The sequence below is a fragment of the Crinia signifera genome, chromosome 4, assembly GCF_055691185.1.
Source record: "Crinia signifera chromosome 4, ASM5569118v1, whole genome shotgun sequence".
Classification (NCBI taxonomy): Eukaryota; Metazoa; Chordata; class Amphibia; order Anura; family Myobatrachidae; genus Crinia; species Crinia signifera.
The window spans coordinates 207,972,237-207,992,559 of record NC_139220.1 but is presented as its reverse complement, the minus strand read 5'-3'; the positions used below and the strand labels follow the sequence as shown (position 1 = coordinate 207,992,559).

The 20,323-nt window shown below is 44.0% G+C and overlaps 1 long non-coding RNA gene across 1 annotated transcript in view; it reads left to right on the top strand.

Annotated features, from left to right (window-relative positions):
- LOC146074916 (uncharacterized) overlaps nucleotides 1-12,122 on the top strand; it is a 49,603-nt gene extending 37,481 nt beyond the window's left edge. Inside the window, exon 3 of the long non-coding RNA XR_014473477.1 lies at nucleotides 11,959-12,122. This is a non-coding gene — a long non-coding RNA (uncharacterized LOC146074916). The remainder of the gene's footprint in view (nucleotides 1-11,958) is intronic.
- The last annotated feature ends 8,201 nt before the right edge of the window (nucleotides 12,123-20,323 follow it).

The window sequence follows — 20,323 nt, the reverse complement described above, 5'->3', positions numbered from 1 at the left end:
AGCATGGTGGAGGTAATGTGATGGTTGGGGCTGCTTTGGTGCTGGTAAAGTGGGAGATTTGTACAAGGTAAAAGGGATTTTGAATAAGGAATGCTATCACTCCATTTTGCAACGCCATGCCATACCCTGTGGACAGAATTGATTGGAGCCAATTTCCTCCTCCAACAGGACAATGACCCAAAACACACCTCCAAATTAAGAACAATATACGGAAGAAGCAGGCAGCTGGTATTCTGTCTGTAATGGACTGGCCAGTTCAGCCACCATATTTCAACCCCATTGAGCTGTTGTTGGGAGCAGCTTGACCGTATGGTACGCAAGAAGTGCCAATCAAGCCAATCCAACTTGTGGGAGGTGCTTCATGAAGTGTGGGGTGAAACTTCTTCAGATTACCTCAACAAATTAACAGCTAGAATGCCAAAGGTCTACAATGCTATAATTGCTGCAAAAGGAGAATTTACTGACGAATGCAACGTTTGACGAGCAAAATTATTATTTCAAATATAAATCATTATTTCTAACCATGCCAATGTCTTGACTATATGTTCTATTCATTTTGCAACTCATTTGATAAATAAAAGTCGGTTTTCATGTAAAACATGAAATTGTCTGGGTGACTCCCACACTTTTGAACGGTAGTGTATTTACAGTACAATCATTGGCACATGGACAAAGTCAGGCAAAACTAGGCAAGGTAGATCTAAAAAGTTTTGATGTTATTTAATCATTCATCATCAGGCGCACAAATAAAACAAACAAAAAAGATCATCTTCTATCCCACAGTACCCAGGAAAATGCTGTTGTTATCCGTAACCGGAAGTATGGTGTTCTCAGATGACGTCAACTCCCTGCGTCCATTACTGTGCCAACCAGCCTAACAGATAAAAAACATATGGATCCACATTTAAATAACTTGAATGTTTTATGCCCACCTGCAACTGGGTACTGCAAGAACAAAGTGCTGCTTCACAAGTTGATCGTTCTCCCCGGTTTCTATGACAGTTCTGTTGGCAGAGCGATGGGCTGCCATCCGTTTTCATAATGTCTTCTCAATCTTGAAGACATAGCTGAGACTACATAGTCAAGTGATCAAATATGTAGACACATTTTAGTGGTGCAAGAGACCCTGTGGCGGATGTAAAATATTTTGCCACTGTAAGAAAGATAAAAACGGTCACCAGATTTTAAATAGCGACAGTTTAAACAGTTTAAACATCTGTGTATCCTAAAAAATGTTGTTCAGAAGATACAAGTCTCATTTCAGTTACATCTGTTTTCCTCGCCCAATCGTGAACATTGCAATAACAAGGTATAATATCAACATATTTTCTGTTTAGATCCTCATCAGACTTAACTATGATGATGATGATTATCCGTTTAGTCGACATCGACCTTTGACACCCGATGGATCAATGTCCGCCATGTCATTTGTCCGCCATGTCATTCTGTCTCTTGTTGTTTCTAGACTTAACTATAGGCTACAGTTTATTGCTGGCACATTCAATCCGGGATTCTGACTTTCGGAACATCTCGACAAAACAGATCAGACTTGTTTTAAAGTCGGATCTGTTTTGTCAAAATCCACCTTCAATGCTGTCGGAAATGGCAGCATTAAATAGGTGGCGGATGCTATTTCCCCTGTCGGAAATAGTGGCCGACATTGAATACCTCCCTTTATGTTACCACTAGCCACAAAGAAATGGTTAACCCAGGACACATGTTTGTTAGCACTACTTTTCTTACTACTGCATAACAGCTTTTCTCTAGACAAAGCTGGAGCACGTTCCTTGGCAGCAATTAAAGGTTCCAATTTGTATCCTGTTTCCAAAGTGTAGATAAGATGGCATCAGTACTGTATGCATAACTGTATTTGTACAGAGCCGGCCCTAGCCTAAATGACGCCCTAGGCAAGATTTTGTCTGGTGCCCCCTAGCACCGCCACTAGTTTCGCCTCTGACCCTGCTCCCCTTTCCCAGCACCATCAACCCTCTTCATAGCAGTCATCATTTTGGTGCTCCTACCCGCAATATTTTAAATAGAAGCAGTGCACACATTTGGTGCACAACTCAAACAGGGGTGTGTTCTTGCTGGTAAGGGGCATGGCCACACAATAGTATCCCCTATTCAAATTATGCTGCACACTAGTGAAACTTTATTCACATTATATCATGCGATGGTGTCCCTTATTCACGTTGCATCACACAGTAGTACCACTTTAACTTATATACATTACTCACATTATTCATATTATACCCTTAGAAAAAAATCCTGAGAAAATATTGTATTTTAAGCACCTCCATGGCCACAATGCAACCCAGCACAAAGCAGTGTGTGCTGGGCAGAGGAGAAGAGCTGCTGCTGTCATTTAAGGGGAGGGGGCCCGGGGCCCCCACTTTGCCCTTCCATCAGACTTTGGCCTGGGTAATTTGTACCCTCTACCCCTTTCTCTCGGCACCCCTTATAATACTACACCGTAATGCTCCTTACACATGACACACATTATGAATGTCCTTATAACCATAATGCCCCTTACACATTATGCCAACCTTTATTAATGCCCTTCATACACATAATGACACACATAATGCCCCTTACACATGTTGCACATTATTAATGCCCTTATACACATGACACACATAATGCCCATTACACATGTGTATAAGGGCATTAATATGCAACATATGTGTAATGGGCATTATGTGTGTCATGTGTATAAGGGCATTAATAATATGCAACATATGACACACATAATGCCCATTACACATATGTTGCATATTATTAATGCCCTTATACACGGCACACATAATGCCTTTTACACATGTCGCACATTATTAATGCATTTATACATGACACACATAATGCCCCTTATACATATGCAGAACACTATTGCACAACCAACCCACCCGCAGACAGCACTCACACAGCTGCTAACACTGTGACCTCTGCCTCTGCTTGGATACAGATGTTTCCTCATACATCTTGCCTCAATAGGCCATGCAGCTCCTGGCCAGTTCTGCTAACGTTGGGTGCCTTTTTTGCTGAAAATCCGTCTTATTTGCATTGTTATGTGACCAGGACACACAAGGAGCTTCCGATGATTAAAATGATATGCGGCATGCCTATATTCTGTGTGCGACTGTGGCTGTACCTGCATATGGAATGCTATGTTACAGTAATTTCCATGAATACACTATTTCATATGCAGATACAGCCTCACTCACACACAGAATATAGGCATGCTGCATATCATTTTAATCAGCAGAAGCTGCTGGTGCCCCTAGGCATCCCAAATGCCCTAGGCAATTGCCTAGTTTGCCTATGCCTAGGGCCGGCTCTGTATTTGTATTATCATACATATATGATGAGCTCTGAAGAACTGAGAAAATGGGAGACCATAATTCAGGGGCTTTGGATGAAAGCTTCTAGAATGCAGAAGTGTATTCCTGTCTGCTGCTTTCTCATACATACTAGTGTTAATCACCCCAACATCCAAAAAAAGTACATAAACTACTGTAGGACAATTACTCTCAAAAACATTGTGCTTCTCAAAGTGACAAACACATTTTCTTTTGTATATAGCATAGAATTTAGTAATGCCACATACCGTAATTTTTGCACCATAAGATGCACTTTTTCTCCCCCAAAAAGTGTGGAGGGAAAGTATGAGTGTCTATGCTGCTGCTGCTGCACCGGCATTTCAGGAGCTCCAGCAGAGCCCGCTCCCCCTCCCCTGGTACTTGTATGCCCGCTGCCCGCTGCCCGCTCCCCTGATACTTGTATGGCAGCTGCCCGCTCCCCCCCCTCCCCTGGTACTTGTCTGCTCACAGAGGTCTGGGCAGCGGGGATCATGCAGTGTGCTGTGGGTCCGTTCGGCGAATGGGAAATCATTGGCGGGGTCCCTGCGCCAGATGGAAACTAGTAGCGCTACTAGTTCCCATCTGCCACAGGGATCCCGCCAATGATTTCCCATTAGCCGAACGGACCCACAGCACAATGCATGATCCCCGCTGCCTGGACCTCTGTGAGCTGACAAGTACCAGGGGAGGGGGGAGCGGGCATACAAGCACTATTGTAGGGGGGAGCGGGCATACAATATTAAATATTTCATTACAGTATTTGGTTCAGAATATTGTTTTCCTGCTTTCCTCCTCTAAAACTAGGTGCGTCTTATGGTCTTATGGTTATAGAGCGAAAAATACGGTACATTTTGGCTAGTAAAGAAAATGTGTTTTGCTTGAAACATGTACAAGTTTGCATACAATGGGGCCACATTATACCCCGTCATACAGCCGGAGAGCTGCACAGAAAATTCACCTGGAAATTGTCAAGTGTGTATGGGCCTTTGGAGAGTTATGGAGAGAGATAAGTCAATGAGTGGCAGGGACGTGCAGTCAGGGGAGGCAGGGGAGGCAGTGCCTCCCCTGTCATTAATGATTAAAATAATACAAAGAAGATACGTATGACACAAAATCTGTGCCATAAGTATTTTCTTTATATTAATTTGATCCTTCTCATTGTTGCATATTGCGTAAACTCATTTTGGAGGCACCAATAGCGGTGCCTCAAGCTGCCCATTATAGAAAGCTGGAAGCCGGGGGAGGGCAGGGGGTGGGGACAAGCAGAGGGCTGTAAAAGCCCATTTGAAAAAGTAGTAGAAGCGGCACCTTTCCAAGTGCCTCAGTGAAAGGGTTCGCTTTCAGCCAATATGAAGGCATGCCCCTGTCATTGAAGCCTTCGTAAAGCAAGGCCCCCCCGTCCCCTCTGCCGTAGGTGCCCGCCCTTCCCTGCACCCTCACCCATCTCTAGCAGCTAAGGGCAGCAGTGTCCCATGCCAGAAGAGCGGGCCAGGAGAGTCGGGGCGTAGGAGCGGTTGTGCCCGGCGGAGCCTGCTTATTAAAGTGGGCGCTACCTTAGAACCAGAGACCTGGCATGTTGTAGCGATCGCCGGGCTTCTGGGCACCGGGAAGGTGCTGCTGCTGGGAGAGATGTGTCTTCTCCTGCCCGACAAGCTCCGTTACTGGGGCTTTGAGGAGTCCCGGCTGGATCACTGCTGCTGTGGGGAGGAGGAGAGTAGTCCTTGGCCGGGAGCAGCATTGTCCCGAAGCCCTCCACCCACCTGGCTTGCTTGCATGGCTGCCCTGCAGGACATGGTGGGAAGGCCGCAGTCCGGGCTGCCAAAGAGGAATCAAACTGTGTGTCAGCAACATGCTGGAGCTGCGTGTTGCGGAGGACAGGGTGAGTACACACTCATGTCCCTTGCCATCAATCATACTCAGTGCCAGCCAGCCATAACCCCCATGACAGTGAGCATGTAAACCCCATGGCAATGAGCTTGTAAACCCCATAGCAGTGAGCATGTAACCCCCCCCCCCCATGGTATTGAGCATGTAAACCCCATAGCAATGAGCATGTAACCCCCCCCCATGGTATTGAGCATGTAAACCACACTGCAGGGGGCCTTGTATGTCTATGCCACACTGCAGGGGGTCTTATATGTCTACGTCACACTGCAGGGGGCCTTGTATGTCTATGCCACACTGCAGGGGGTCTTATATGTCTACGTCACACTGCAGGGGGTCTTATATGTCTACGTCACACTGCAGGGGGTCTTATATGTCTACGTCACACTGCAGGGGGTCTTATATGTCTATGTCACACTGCAGGGGGTCTTATATGTCTACGTCACACTGCAGGGGGTCTTATATGTATACGTCACACTGCAGGGGGTCTTATATGTCTACGCCACACTGCAGGGGGTCTTATATGTCTACGTCACACTGCAGGGGGTCTTATATGTCTACGTCACACTGCAGGGGGTCTTATATGTCTACGTCACACTGCAGGGGGTCTTATATGTCCATGCCACACTGCAGGGGGTCTTATATGTCTATGTCACACTGCAGGGGGTCTTATATGTCTACGTCACACTGCAGGGGGTCTTATATGTCCACGTCACACTGCAGGGGGTCTTATATGTCTATTCCACACTGCAGGGGGTCTTATATGTCTACGTCACACTGCAGGGGGTCTTATATGTCTACGTCACACTGCAGGGGGTCTTATATGTCTATGTCACACTGCAGGGGGTCTTATATGTCTATGCCACACTGCAGGGGGTCTTATATGTCTATGTCACACTGCAGGGGGCATTATGCATTTAAGCGACACTAATATTCCATGGGTGTGGCACATAAAAGGTGTCAGCCGCATAATTGTGTGTTTGGCATAATGTGCAAATGGGTATCACGGTGTGTCGCATAATGTGCAAATGGGTATCACGGTGTGTGGCATATTGTTTAATAAGCATTACGGTTCATGGCATAATGTGACATTGGAATTACTGTTTGCGGAATAATATGTAATGGGCATTATGTTGCATTGTATAATATGCAATGGGCATTACAGTGTGTGGTGTAATATGTAATGGGCATTACATAGTATGGTATTATATGTAATGGGTATTACCATTTGTGGCACAATGTGTCATGGGTATTATGTTATGGGCTATACAGTGTGTGGCATAATGTGTCATGGGCATTACGGTGTGTGTCATAATGGTTAAGGGGCATTACGGTGTGTGGAATAATGTGACCATGTCTCTGTTGTTATATTGCCACTCCCTCAGTTGCGTGTGACCACACCCCCCCATCACAATTGACCACGACCATTTTTGGTACCATGTAAGAAAAAATTACTACTTGCACCACTGCTTACAAACCAGTGCCTCACTAGCCACGGATCTCACCGCACGTCACTGATGAGTGGCAGATTTATGGCCGGTGATAAAGTACCAGACACTTTATCACTTCACCAGGCGTAATACATTTGCCCCTCAGTTCCCAACTGCCATGTTACAGGCTGTGTTTGAAAAATAGCAGGTAAGAACTGGTTTGTTGGTAGTTTATCTCTCTATGTTTGATCACTTCTCAAGGCTTTGTACATCTGCCCCTAAAATACAGTGGTGTAAACAGAGGCTTGGAGGCCCCTGGCAAACTCTCAAGGGGGGACTCTTGTTTGATTGCTATAAACACTTAGGGGTTTATTCTGCTTGGTACGGTGGGACCGTATACGGGCGGATCGGGTTTTTTTTCATCTGCACATGCGTAGCTTTCGCAATGCGCATGTGCGGGGACCGCGCACCGCTCACGGAAGGGTCTCTCCGTACGAAAAAACCTGTCCGCAAGAGTACGGTCATTGTGGGTGGCATGTGGGCGTTTTTATGGGAATAATGAGGAAAACTGGGCGTAAACATGGGCGTACACGGGGGTGTGCACACAAAATGTATGGTGCCACAACCGCCTTGATCGGCTAACGCACCGTGCATTTTGGACCAAAAACAGGCGGACGCTAAAGATAGCTCCAGACCACCCCTAGAGATACCGTATGAGAGCGGACACCTGGGTCTGCCAATTAATGCTGATTACTGCACCTGAATGTAATAAGCAATGCTGCAGGTTATTAAGTGAAAACCATTATTTCACAACCTGCAAGCCACACACAGCCCTCAAACACATTGGAAGCATATCTTTCTACACTTCTCTACATGTAAAGGTTGGTTTAATTTTAGGTAAGAATCATTCTAAGACCTGGTTATATATGTCAAGGTAGTTATTTTATAACCATCTACACCCATTCAGAAAGTGTTTTGGTATACTTTAAAAAGCAGGACACTCAATTCACAGAAGTCGACATGTGTCAACTTTTTCACTGTAACACAAACATACCAGTTTTTATATGGATAAAGACACATAAACCACATCTAAGAGCAACAAGGATGTTTTTGGCCTCAATTTCTACTTGCACTGTGGCCTACGCTCAGATATACGGAAGGTGTCGGTGTGAAAACGGACAAAATCCGTCCATACATGGTGGCGTACGCTCTGTTGTACGCCAGTTAACGGTGGCTGAGGGTAGATCCGCCTGTACACGGTGGGGTACGCTCAAGTGTACGCCACTCCCCATTGTCGGTGTTGGTGAGCGTCCGTGTGCGGCTGTTCTGTGGGCCGACTTTCGCTCACCGCGAGCATACGGGAAACATATGGTGAAACGGACCAGACGTACGTTGCACCGACCTAACCAGAATAAGGCCCTTAGTCCTACATGTTTCATTATATCTGAATAACTTTTGGATCAGCAAGATAATGTTAAAGCTTCAACAGTGTATCAGCTCTGCTTACTTAGCTACTAGTCAATAACAGTGCTGACTGCTGCTCCTATGCTGTAGCGCAGATCATAAATCTGAATCAGAATCAGGTTAATGGCCAGGTATACTTGCGTATACTAGGAATTTGTTTTTGGTTTGCTGTGCAGCAGCCAGGTGGGTAACAAGTAAACAGCTTACAGTATAAACAATATCAACAGGTGGGGGAACATGTACAGTCATACAGAAAGTTATTCAGAGGGGACACCGTGTTAAATTATGTGCAAATGGTTATGGCGCGACTAGACAGTGAGGTGTTCATGAGTTCACGTGTCAACAGGTGAACCGCTTGAGGGAAGAAACTTTTTAGGCTTCTGGTGGACCTGGTGGAAATAGCCCTGCAGTGTCTGCCTGATGGCAGCAGGTTAAACAAGCCATGGTCAGGATGTAGTTGGTCCTTGACTATCTTCGTTGCCCGCTTTTTTGCTCTGGACAGGTACAGGTCCTGGACAGAGGGAAGGTCCGTCCCCATTATCTTCTCCACGTTCTGACTACCTTTTGGAGTCTGCATTTTTCTCTCTCGCTGGCGGAGCCGTACCAGACCAGTATTGAGGAGCACAGTACGGATTCCACAATTGCTGAGTAGAAGAGGAGCAGAAGCTTCTGTGGGATGATGAACTTCCTCAGTTGCCTGAGGAAGACTAGCCTCTGCTGCACTTTTCCAACAATAGTATCAGTGTTGGACCCCCATTTAAGGTCCCGGGAGATTGTGGTTCCTAGAAACTTGAAGGAGTCCACTAGTGACACCACACTGTCAGCTATTGTTAGCAGAGGAACACCAACAGCTTTCTTCCTAAAGTCCACTACCATCTAAACAGTTTTGAGTGGGTTGAGCTCTAGATGGTTGCTGCTGCACCACCGGGCCAATCGGTCCACTTCTTGTCTGTAGGCCGATTCCTCCCCATCCTTGATAAGGCCAATGATGGTAGTGTCATCGGCAAATTTTACTGATTGTGCCTCTGAGGTGCAGTCGTTGGTGTACAGGGAGAAGAGCAGGAGTGAGAGTAAACAGCCCTGGGGGGCTCCTGTGCTGATGGACCGCACTTGGGAGGTGAATTTCCCCGCTTTCACAACTTGTTTTCTATCAGTCAGAAAGTCCACAATCCAAGAACATGTAGCTTCAGGGACTCCAAGGCGGAGTAGTTTGGGGTGGAGGATTTTGGGGATGATTGTGTTGAAAGCCGACAAACAGCACCCTTGCATTCATACCAGGCATATCCAGGTGCTGCAGAATGTAGTGCAGGCCCAGGTTGACTGCATCCTCAATGCATCGATTAGATCGGTAGGCAAGCTGGAGGGGGTCTAGCTGGTGGCCAGTCACAGCTTTCAGGTGGTTCAGTACCAGACACTCTAATGTTTTCATGATCACAGACGTCAGAGCTATCTGCCGGTAGACGTTCAGATTTGTAATAGTGGATTTCTTGGGGACCAGAACTATGATGGAGCTTATTAGGCAGGAGAGAACCTTGCATAGCTCCAGTGATTTGTTGAAGATCCTGGTGAATATGGGGGCAAGTTGACCCGCGCATACTCTCAGGGTAGATGGTGACACCACGTCAGAACCTGGTGCTTTCCTTGGTTTGGCCCTCTTGAACATCTCCTCCACCTCTACTTGGGCCTGGAGTGACTGGAGTTGGCTGTCGACATTTGTGGCAGCACAGAGGGTATGGTTTGGTTCACAGTGGACTACTTTTTCAAACCAGCAATAGAAGTTGTTCAGCTCATCAGCTATGTCTTGGTACATGGCGGTGGGTTTGGTGTTTTCTTGTAGCTAGTTATAGATTGCATTCCTATCCACACAGATACAGGGTCATTAGTGGACCGGTCATTTGTCAGCTTGTCAGAGAACCGTGTTTTTGCTAGCCTGATTTCTTTTGTTAGGGAGTTCCTGGCTCGGTTGTATTGTGCTCTGTCACCGCTGCTGTAGGCCTCCTCTTTGGCTCGGCGGAGTTGTCTGAGCTGGGCTTTGAACAAAGACTTGTTGTTGTTGAAGAAGTGGTAGGTCTTGGTGGGTATACACATGTCCTCACAGTAGCTTATGTAGGATGTGACGATGTTAGTCAGGTCAGTTGCCGAGGCTTCAAAGACCCTCCAGTCCGTGCAGTCAAGGCATGACCGGAGTTTCAGCTTAGCCTCGTTAGTCCATTTCTTAACTGTCTTGATGACAGGCTTAGCCGCTCTCAACTTCTGTGTATAGGTAGTATAGGCAGTAGGTGGACAAGGCAGTGGTCAGATAGTCCGAGTGCAGCATGGTGGATTGACCGGAAGGCAGACTTAAGGTCAAGGGTGGGGCATGTGACTTGCTGTTTGAACTTGGATAGACCATGGGAGACCAGTTAAAACATATAAACAACATACCTTTAATGTTACATGTAATATGTGTGATGGCTGCCTGACCCCTGGGTCTGGCAGTGCTTTATTTATATTTGCAGCAGCACTCAGGAAGCAGCACTGTTTCACTTCTCTTTCCTGTATAAGCCACCCCCCAGACTCCTATTGGCTAGTTACACAGGAGCCTGGGAGAGGACTTATACCAGGGTTGCCGACTTTAAGATTCTCCTCTCCGGGAGAAGCCCGGAGAGGAGAGTTTCAGCAGCCGCTCAGGGGGCGGGGCTTACGAGTGACATCACTAAGCCCCGCCCCCATGGTGTTAAAGCAGCGAATTCAGTGATCTCCGTGGAGGGGGCGGGGCTAAAATGACGCGATTGTGCCGTTTTAGCTCCGCCCCCTCCTCTGAGACCCGAGGATTGCGGCATTTTAATGCCGCAATCCGGGGGTCAGCGGGGGTCCCCCCTGAATCTGGGAGGGTTGCCCACCCTTCCGGGGGCCGGGAGGGGGTCCCCGATTTTCGGGAGACTCCCGGAAATTCCGGGAGGGTCGGCAACCCTGACTTATACAGGAGAAGCTGAGTGACGCTTCATCCCAAATGCAGTGGTGACTCTGAAACACAGCGCTGCCAATCATTGGGACCCTTGTTTGTTTTATTAGAAGTCACAACGCTAATTGAACTGAATAGTAACTCATTTCATGGTGGGCCCCATTTACCTTGTGGGCACCTGGACATTTTCCAGTCTAGCCACCCTGTTGTGTAGTTATGGCACTGTGTAAATCAAAAATAACAATTATATAAAAATATTAAAACAGACTCCAAAATATTCAAAAGTGTACTTAAATTAGTCATATAAGAGACAAAAGATTACTGGAATGCTTATTCCTCAATTCACTACTGAAGGATGTATCTAACATGCTCTTAGCTGTGTTTGGCACTACCACTCATAAACACTTTAAGTCTCCTTAATTGAAATGAGAACAGATGGAAAATACTTGGCAACTTGCTATTTAATTGTATATATTCAATTAGTTGAAAAGTGTCATGATTCATATATAAATTGATATTAGTACTCAATGCTCCATATACATTCAAAATCTCTCCACTCTATGGGGTTTATTCTAGTTCATTCTTTCTGACAAAATCCTTCTTAGATGGACAAAACCATGTGCACTGCAGGGGGGCAGATGTAACATGTGCAGAGAGAATTAGATTTGGGTGAGTTATTTTGTTTCTGTGCAGGGAAAATACTGACTGCATGATTTTACACTGCAATATAGATCTCACTTTGAAGAAAAACCCCACCCAAATCTAATTCTCTCTGCACAAGTTACATCTGCCCCACCCGCAGTGCACATGGTTTTGTCCATCTAAGAAGGATTTTGTCAGAAAGAATGAACTAGAATAACCCCCTATATGCTCTTTACAGGTCATCGGCAGAAGCAGTCTTCAGCAGCCATACTCATCCTGTACTTTAGTAGGACTTCCTTGGCATAAATGTGCAGACATTATTGTAACAAATAGCTGCAGTCCTCACTTCTTGCTGCCAATTCACAAGTCTTGAAGGAGAATGCTGTGTCACCGCCGCCCTATGTTCACAGTGCTGGAAAAAAAAATCCCTGCAGTCTCCACTTCTAAAAGTCAGACTATGATGGAGCTTCCCCTGACACATTTCCTCGCCATGGATTGCTGATTTCATCAAAGACATGACAAGAATTATAGAAGTGTGTGTTTTAAATATCACAGCAGATGCTGCTTAATTATTCAGTTAAAAAAATCTATTCTATATCAAATTAAAAACCAACAGCTCTCTTTATCAATATTTATAAAATTTCTATGTAATGCAAATCAGTCTATTAGGTGACAGTTATTCAAATAGTATATGGGTAGACAGAAGATAAACAGAGCATGTATGTATGGAAATGTCATCATCTGAGACTACCTTTATCACAGTGATGCCATCGGGGGATGAGACCGGAAGCAAGTTTTCTCTTCCAAGCCCATAGAACCACAGGTAACTAAGGAAGAGATATTATGAATTCCATGACTGTGGCAACAGTAGGGGAAGGCAGGGCTAGTTATAAAAAATAGATATTTAAATATCTCAAAAATCTTTCATCACAAGCAAACAGAAATGTGTATAAAAAAACAAGTATTCTTCCTTCTATTTATATTGGTGCAAGTTACATCCAGTAATTATTATTATTATTATTATTAACAACAATAAAAACACATGATTTCAGAACAAACATAATCGTAACATTCGGCCCTCTATGGGGGTAAGTTGTCATGGGGTTGGGGCAAGTTTTTACTGATAAAATAATCAATACAAAATCTTAATATAATGTGTTCATTAGAAAACTGTACATTTCTCACAAAATTACATTTGGCATGGACGTTGTAATAGTTAGCATTACTGCCTCACAGCACTGAGGTCATGATGCCCACCAGGGCTCTAACTGTGCGGAGTTTTTATATTCTCCCTGTACTTGCGTGGGTTTCCTCCGGGTACACCGGTTTCCCCCACATTCCAAAAATATACTGGTCAGTTAATTGGCTCCCAACAAATAGAACCCTATAATGAATGTGTGTGTGTGTGTGTGTATATGTGGTAGGGAATATAGATTGTAAGCTCCACTGGGGCAGGGACTGAATCTTCAAATGTTCTCTGTAAAGCGCTGCGGAAAATATGTGTACATTGTATAAAAATAACTGGTAATAGAGGAGTATTGAGACCTGATCACACAGCTGTAAATGTGCAACTCGAGCGATTATTAATTTGCTGCACATGGATTGTAGCGCGCATGCGCAAGGCCATCCTGCGATAAAAAAAATCCAGTGTCTTTTTGTAATTGCTGGCCATTCAAAAGTTGATTGACAGGAAGCTGGCATTTGTGGGTGTCACCTTAGCATTTTCTGGGAGTGTCAGGGAAAAAGTGTGCTCAAGCTTTTTATTGGAGGGTCTGTGATATCAGCTCCTACCAATTTCTATTTTCACTTCATACAGTATACTGTCCTAGTGTCAGAAAACAAGCCTGATGAAAATCAGCCGCTTTTCTTAAAAAAATTCCATAAATGACATCATTGGTTGCCATCTGATAGGCCGTTTTTCAGGTATTGTACAGTGGGTTGGGATCATTTGGTCTACAGCATTATGGTCGACAGTCATTAGGTCAACACCATAAGGTCGACATGGGTCTAGGTCGACATGTGAAAATGTCGACATGGTTGTAAGTCGAAAGGTCATTAGTTCGACAGGTCCTTAGTTCGACACGTCATTAGTTCGACATTGTCTAGGTCGACAGTCAAAAGGTCGACCTGGGGTTTTTCACAGGTTTTTTTTACTTGAATGTCCACACACTCAACATGGACACAGTTTAAAGTGCACCACATCCCCTCGCATCGCTCGCAATGCTTCGGGCACGGTGCTTTGCTATGCTCGGCACACTGTTTTTTTCTCCCACCTAGCCCTAGTGGATGGTAGGGCATGAAATACCTCCTGCCGGCTCAAAAAACAGGGAAAAATCACGTCGACCTTTTCACTGTCGACCTAGACAATGTCGAACTAATGACCTGTCAAACTAATAACTGTTCGACCTAGAACCATGTCGACATTTTCCCATGTCAACCTAGACTCATGTCGACCTTTTCCCATGTTGACCTAATTGTGTCGACCTAATGACTGTCAACCATTATGCTGTAGACCAAATGACCGCATCCCTGTACAGTACTTCTGTTTTCTTTTTATAATGTCTAACCATACCGAACCTATACAAAAAAGAAAGAAAACCTAGAAAAGAAAAATAGTAAAAATGCTGGCACAATACCTCCCAACTGTTTCTGGAACTGCTCCACTTTCCCACCTGTGGGTGGCAGTTTTATGCGGTGGGGGGGCAGTTGGAAGACCCCCTGTCACTTGCGCACAGCATCTATTCAAAGCAGACAGGGGGACTGGGAACATGCCAGCAGCTTACAGTTTGTGACAACAAATATGGTTGTGGCTTGCATTTGTGGCATTGCTATGAAGCCACATCTCCTCTGCCATGGTCACACCCCCTTTTTGGAAGCACAGGCAAGCCACGTGCAGGAGTGACTATTCCATCATTCTAAAAGTTTAGAGCTATGTAGCACTGTGGGGCACATTGTTACAAGTAACAACTTGCCTTTAATATTCTGTAACAACTTGCCCCAAGTGCCGTCAGATACATAAGATGGCCATAGTTATATATACATGTGTCAATTCACAATTATAACGATAATAAAGAAAATACACTAATGGTCTCTGATTCTAATCGGCCCTACACAATGGGCAATATTCAGCTAATTTCTGAGCAATTTTACATAAATTCGATAAATCGCTCAGAAAATGGCAGAATATTGCTGTGTGTGTAACCCACACAGCGATGCAAAAGCGCGGCCCCGCAGCCCCGAATCTGACAGCGATTCAGAACAGCTGTGCTGGTAAATTCAGAGCACTCGCTCAGAAGGCCCTGCACATTGTCTACATGTTCTTGTAGCCTTCTAAGCGTGTGCAGTCCTCCTGAAACCCTTCACTCGTGGCACCCCAACCCCACCCTCACCCGTGGCACCCCCTGTGGCACCCACGACCCCCTCCACCTATTTACAACATGTGGATCCGCAGAGCTGCACTCACCCTAGGTCCTGCTCTCAGCGGTGATGGTAGCAGTGGTCCTGGTCCCCAGGGGCGGCGGTCCGGGTCCCCCTCATCCATCGGTGGCAGCCTAGGGAAAAAAATCTAAATGGCCACGGCCATGCAAATCACGGCTTGCCGCATCATTGCCCCACCCTCTAGAGCTGGCTATATTAGCCAGATTGAGACAGGGGGCAGGCAGTCCGACGGCGGAGGAGGAGCAGAGAAGAGCTCCTGAAGACCAAGCCCCCAAGTGAAGATGCTGTGCTGGGAGGAAGCGGACATGCAAAACAGCTTAAAAGCCGTACAGACAATGTAATGGTTAGCATTACTGCCTCACAGCACTGAGGTCGTGGGTTTGATTCCCACCATGGCTCTAACTGTGCGGAGTTGGTATATTCTCCCCGTACTTGTGTGGGTTTCCTCCGGGTACTCCGGTTTCCTCCCACAATCCAAAAATATACTGGCAGGCTAATTGGCTTCCAACAAATTAACCCTAGAATGTCTGTGTGTGCGTGTATATGTGGTAAAAAACATAGATTGTAAGCTCCACTGGGGCAGGGACTGATGTGAATGTTCAAATATACTCTGTAAAGCGCTGCAGAATATTTATGCACTATATAAGAAACTGATAATAAATAAATAAATAAATAAAAGGCTGCCCTGGGTGAACAAAGAAGTTTTAATAAAAACAGTTTAATAAAATAATGAAAAACCCGTGCTTGTGTTTTTATTTCATTTCCTTTAAAAAGGGGCTATAGGTACCGACGGGCCTTTAATGGCCCACATGCTGGTACCTGTGGTTTTTCCAAGTACCAGCATGTGCTGGGACCTGTAGTCCTACTGTAAAGGACATTATTACTGTTTAAACAAGCTATCAAGTCTGCATCCACCGCCCAGGCTTCAGCCAAGGCCTGAGGTGCCCTGAAGAGGGGGGCCCCACCACCAGAAAAACTCCCTGTTTAGGATGATTAGTTAGGGTGGGAAATGCTTTGGCCACAGGAGCGTTTCCCCTGGCTATGGCATTACACCCCTTGTTAGTGGAGCCTGGTGCTGGTCCCCTACTCATTTTGTCCTACGTATTTTGGGAACCAGAGCTGGCTCAAGAGCCTGGTGCTGGACATGCTTGTGGGGCGGGGGGGACCACAAGCCATTTTTTTTACAGTTTGTTTTTTCTATTATAGACAAAGAAGATGACACTCCCCAGGCTTTATTCCCCTGAAGTCGCCTAAACACTTTCTGTGAGAGATTTTAAATCTCTCATGCTGAGTCTCCCATTGTGAATCTCTGGTTCAAATCTCTGCATGTGTAGGGCCCATAACAATGTGAAAGATAAACCCATATATTTTACAGTCCAACCATGATCTGACCTCAAGTATAGGTGAAAAACAGTACGTTGGAACCAAAAAAAAAAAAACAGTTTGTTTAGGTACCTACTACATAAATACCTCTGCATTAGCACTGTTTTGCTGAGCACTGACGGTTACAGTACATTATACACAAAGTAGACGGCGCAAATGGACACACGTGAAAATCAATTTGAATAAAAATATATATGTATATTTACAATACATCTTCAAACTTGTTCCCAGTTGGACTTGGAAGGAGTGAAGGATAAGTGGGAACAATTAAAAAGTGTAATTCCAAAAGCAACAGAACTTTGTGTCAAAAGAGTTAGGAAAAACACAAGAAAAATAAATCCATTGTGGTTTGCAAAAGAAGTAGCAAGTATTGTGAAAGCAAAAAAGTTGGCCTTTAAGAAATTTAAGCAGACGCAGAAGAATAAGGACAAAGAGGTGTATCTTGTTAGACAGAATTAGGCTAAGAAGGTAATCAGATGTGCAATAGCACAGGCTGAAGAGAAAATGGCCCAGTCAGTGGGTAAAGGGGGGAAAACTTTTTTTAGGTATATAAGTGAAAGGAGAAAAACAAAAAGTGGAATAATTAGACTGAAGACAGAGAGTGGAAGTTTTCTTTAGGGGGACAATGTAATAGCAGATAATATTAATAATTATTTCTGGTCAGTATTCACTGCTGAAAGAGAGGGGAAGGGGCCACAGTTAAGTTGCAAATATAGTCAGAAAACTGAGTGAGAGACAAGTACATTTACAGAGGAGAAAGTCCTCACAGAACTCTCAAAACTGAAAGTGGATAAATCAATGGGGCCAGATGGGATACATCCAAGGATAACTAACAGAGCTTAAAGGGGAGCTGGTAAAACCAATAACAGAATTATTCAACCAGTCACTAGCTACTGGAGTAATCCCAGAGGACTGGAAAACAGTGATGTAGTCCCACTGCACAAAAGTGGAAGCAAGGAAGAGGTAAGCAACTATCGACCAGTGAGCCTTACATCAGTAGTAGGGAAATTGATGGAAACAAAGAGTTGTAGAATATCTCAAAACCAGCAATTTACAGGATCCAAAACAGCATGGGTTTACTGGGGGAAGATCATGTCAAACAAATCTTATTGACTTTTTTGACTGGGTGACTAAAGTAATAGATCAAGGTGGGGCTGTAGATGTAGCTTATCTAGACTTTAGTAAAGCTTTTGACACTGTCCCACATCGCAGACTGTTAAATAAACTTGAAAGCTTGTTTGCAGGACAGAAAACAGAGAGTTGTAGTAAATGGAGTACAGTCAAAGGAGGGAAAGGTTACAAGTGGAGTACCCCAGGGATCTGTACTTGGACCGGTGCTTTTTAATATCTTTATTGGTGATATTGCAAATGGAATTGAGGGTAAAATGTGCCTTTTTGCAGATGGCACAAAGGTATGCTACAGGGTAGACACACCAGGAGGGGTAAAACAAATGATTGAGGATCTAGGTAGATTAGAGGAATGGTCAAGAGCATGGCAACTACAGTTTAATGCCAAAAAATGCAAAATCATGCACTTGGGTCATGCACTTGGGTCTCAGAAATCCAAAGACTAAATATAGTATAAATGGCACTATAATGGAAACTACTGAGGAAGAGAGGGATCTAGGTGTCACTATTTCAGGATACAGTACTTAAAAGCAGGTAGGCAATGTAACAAAGCATTGAAGAAGGAAAGTCAGATGCTTGGTTACATAGGGAGAGGTATCAGCAGTAGAAAGAAAGAAGTAATAATGCCACTGTATAGGTCATTGGTACAACCTCACCTAGAGTATTGTGTTCAGTTCTGGAGGCCATATCTCCAGAAGGATATAAATACATTAGAGACTGTACAAAGAAGGGCAACTAAAATGGTGCATGGCCTACATCATAAAACATACCAGGAAAGACTAAAAGATCTTAATATGTATACTTTAGAGCAGAGAAGGGAAAGGTGGGACATGATAGAAACTTTCAAATATATCAAGGGTTTTAACAAGGTACAGGTGGGAGACATTCTTCACAGGAAGAGGAGAAGCAGAACACGAGGACATGCACTGAAACTAGAGGGAGGAAGATTCAGGGGAAATGTGAGGAAGAATTACTTCACAGAAAGAGTAGTAGATAAGTGGAATAGCCTCCCATCAGAGGTGGTAGACGCAAATACAGTAGTACAATTTAAACATGCTTGGGATAAGCATATTGATATCCTTACAAAAAAAATAAGGATCAAATATGGTTTGAGGTAACATGTTTAAAAAAGGGGCAGACTAGATGGGCCAAGTGGTTCTTATCTGCTGTCAAATTCTATGTTTCTATGTTGTAAGAGCCACTGTATGACAGAAGTGTGGTTTTAGATTCATTGTAACAACTTTCCTTTGTAACAATTAGCCCCACCTTCCTCTCCAGCATGAGTATATCACGTTCCAGGGATAGGAGTTGAGTGAAAGGTGTCTGTGAGGTTACTTCAGTTCTTCTTTTCCAGTCTGGTCAGGAGTCTTTTTGCTCACAAGGAATGGACAAGTTGGTACAATTATAATGGTTTATTTTGTGATTCGTGGGTGAGAGTATAAATCACCTTCAGTAATAACGGCAGTTATGGTATGAAACAAACAAAGCACTGCACACTTCTGTACACATCATTAGCGGAATAGTACAATATATCCAATCTGATGAACAATTAAATGTTTTGTCACAAAATCTGTTTACCTGCAATACTGTATATGCAAACTTATCTTCACAATACACTTACGATTAGGTGCAATAGCTGTATAAATTAACTAGACTCTAGCATCCTACTACTGGGTACCCAGATACAACTCAATAGTCTGACACTATTCCTTGTAATGATTCTGCACATCAAGGGATGTGTAACAGTATCTTCAGGTTGGCTCAGTTAGTATTAAAGCACAATCTTGATTTGGGGGTCAGTGGTACAGGCTATTACAGTGTCCTCCACTCTCCATGCTGTCATGATCTGCAAGGGTGGGGCTTTGTATCTTTTTAGTCCTTGCTGCTGCTGCTGTTAGCAGGGACGGCTGACAGATTAGCTGGATTCTGGAAAGATTAACCCCTTCCTGACAGAGCTAGTTTTTGCGTTCCTGACAGAGCCATTTTTTTCAAATCTGACATGTCTCACTTAAGTGGGGATAACTTTTTTTTGCTTTTACTTATCCCAGTGATTTTGAGATTGTTTTTTCGTGACACATTGTACTTCAAATTAGTGGTAAATTTGGGTCGATACAGTCTGTGTTTTTTTGTGAAAAATACCAAAATGTCGTGAAAAAATGGAAAATTTAGCGATTTGCAAAATGTTAAATTTTCTGCTTGTGAGACAAATAATCTTACCACTCAAAATAGTTAATAACTAACATAGACCATATGTCTACTTTATGTTTCCATCATTATTTCAACTTCCTTTTAATTTTTTTGGACACTAGGAGGCTTACAATATGAATAGCAAATTCTCAAATTTTCAAGAAAATTTCAAACACTGATTTTTTTAGGGACCAGTTCAGTTCTGATGTGACTTTGAGGGACTTGTATGTGAGACACCCCCATAAATGATGCCATTTCAAAAACTGCACCCCTCACAGTATTCAAAACAGCATTTTGGAAGTTTGTTAACCCTTTAGGTGTTTCACAGGAATTAAAACAAAGTGTAGGTGAAATTTCAAAATTTCATTTTTTTTGCAGATTTGCAATTTTAATACATTTTTCTAAGGAACACAGTACATTTTACTAGAGAAATGTGACTAAAAATTGATTCCCCCAAATCTTTTGTT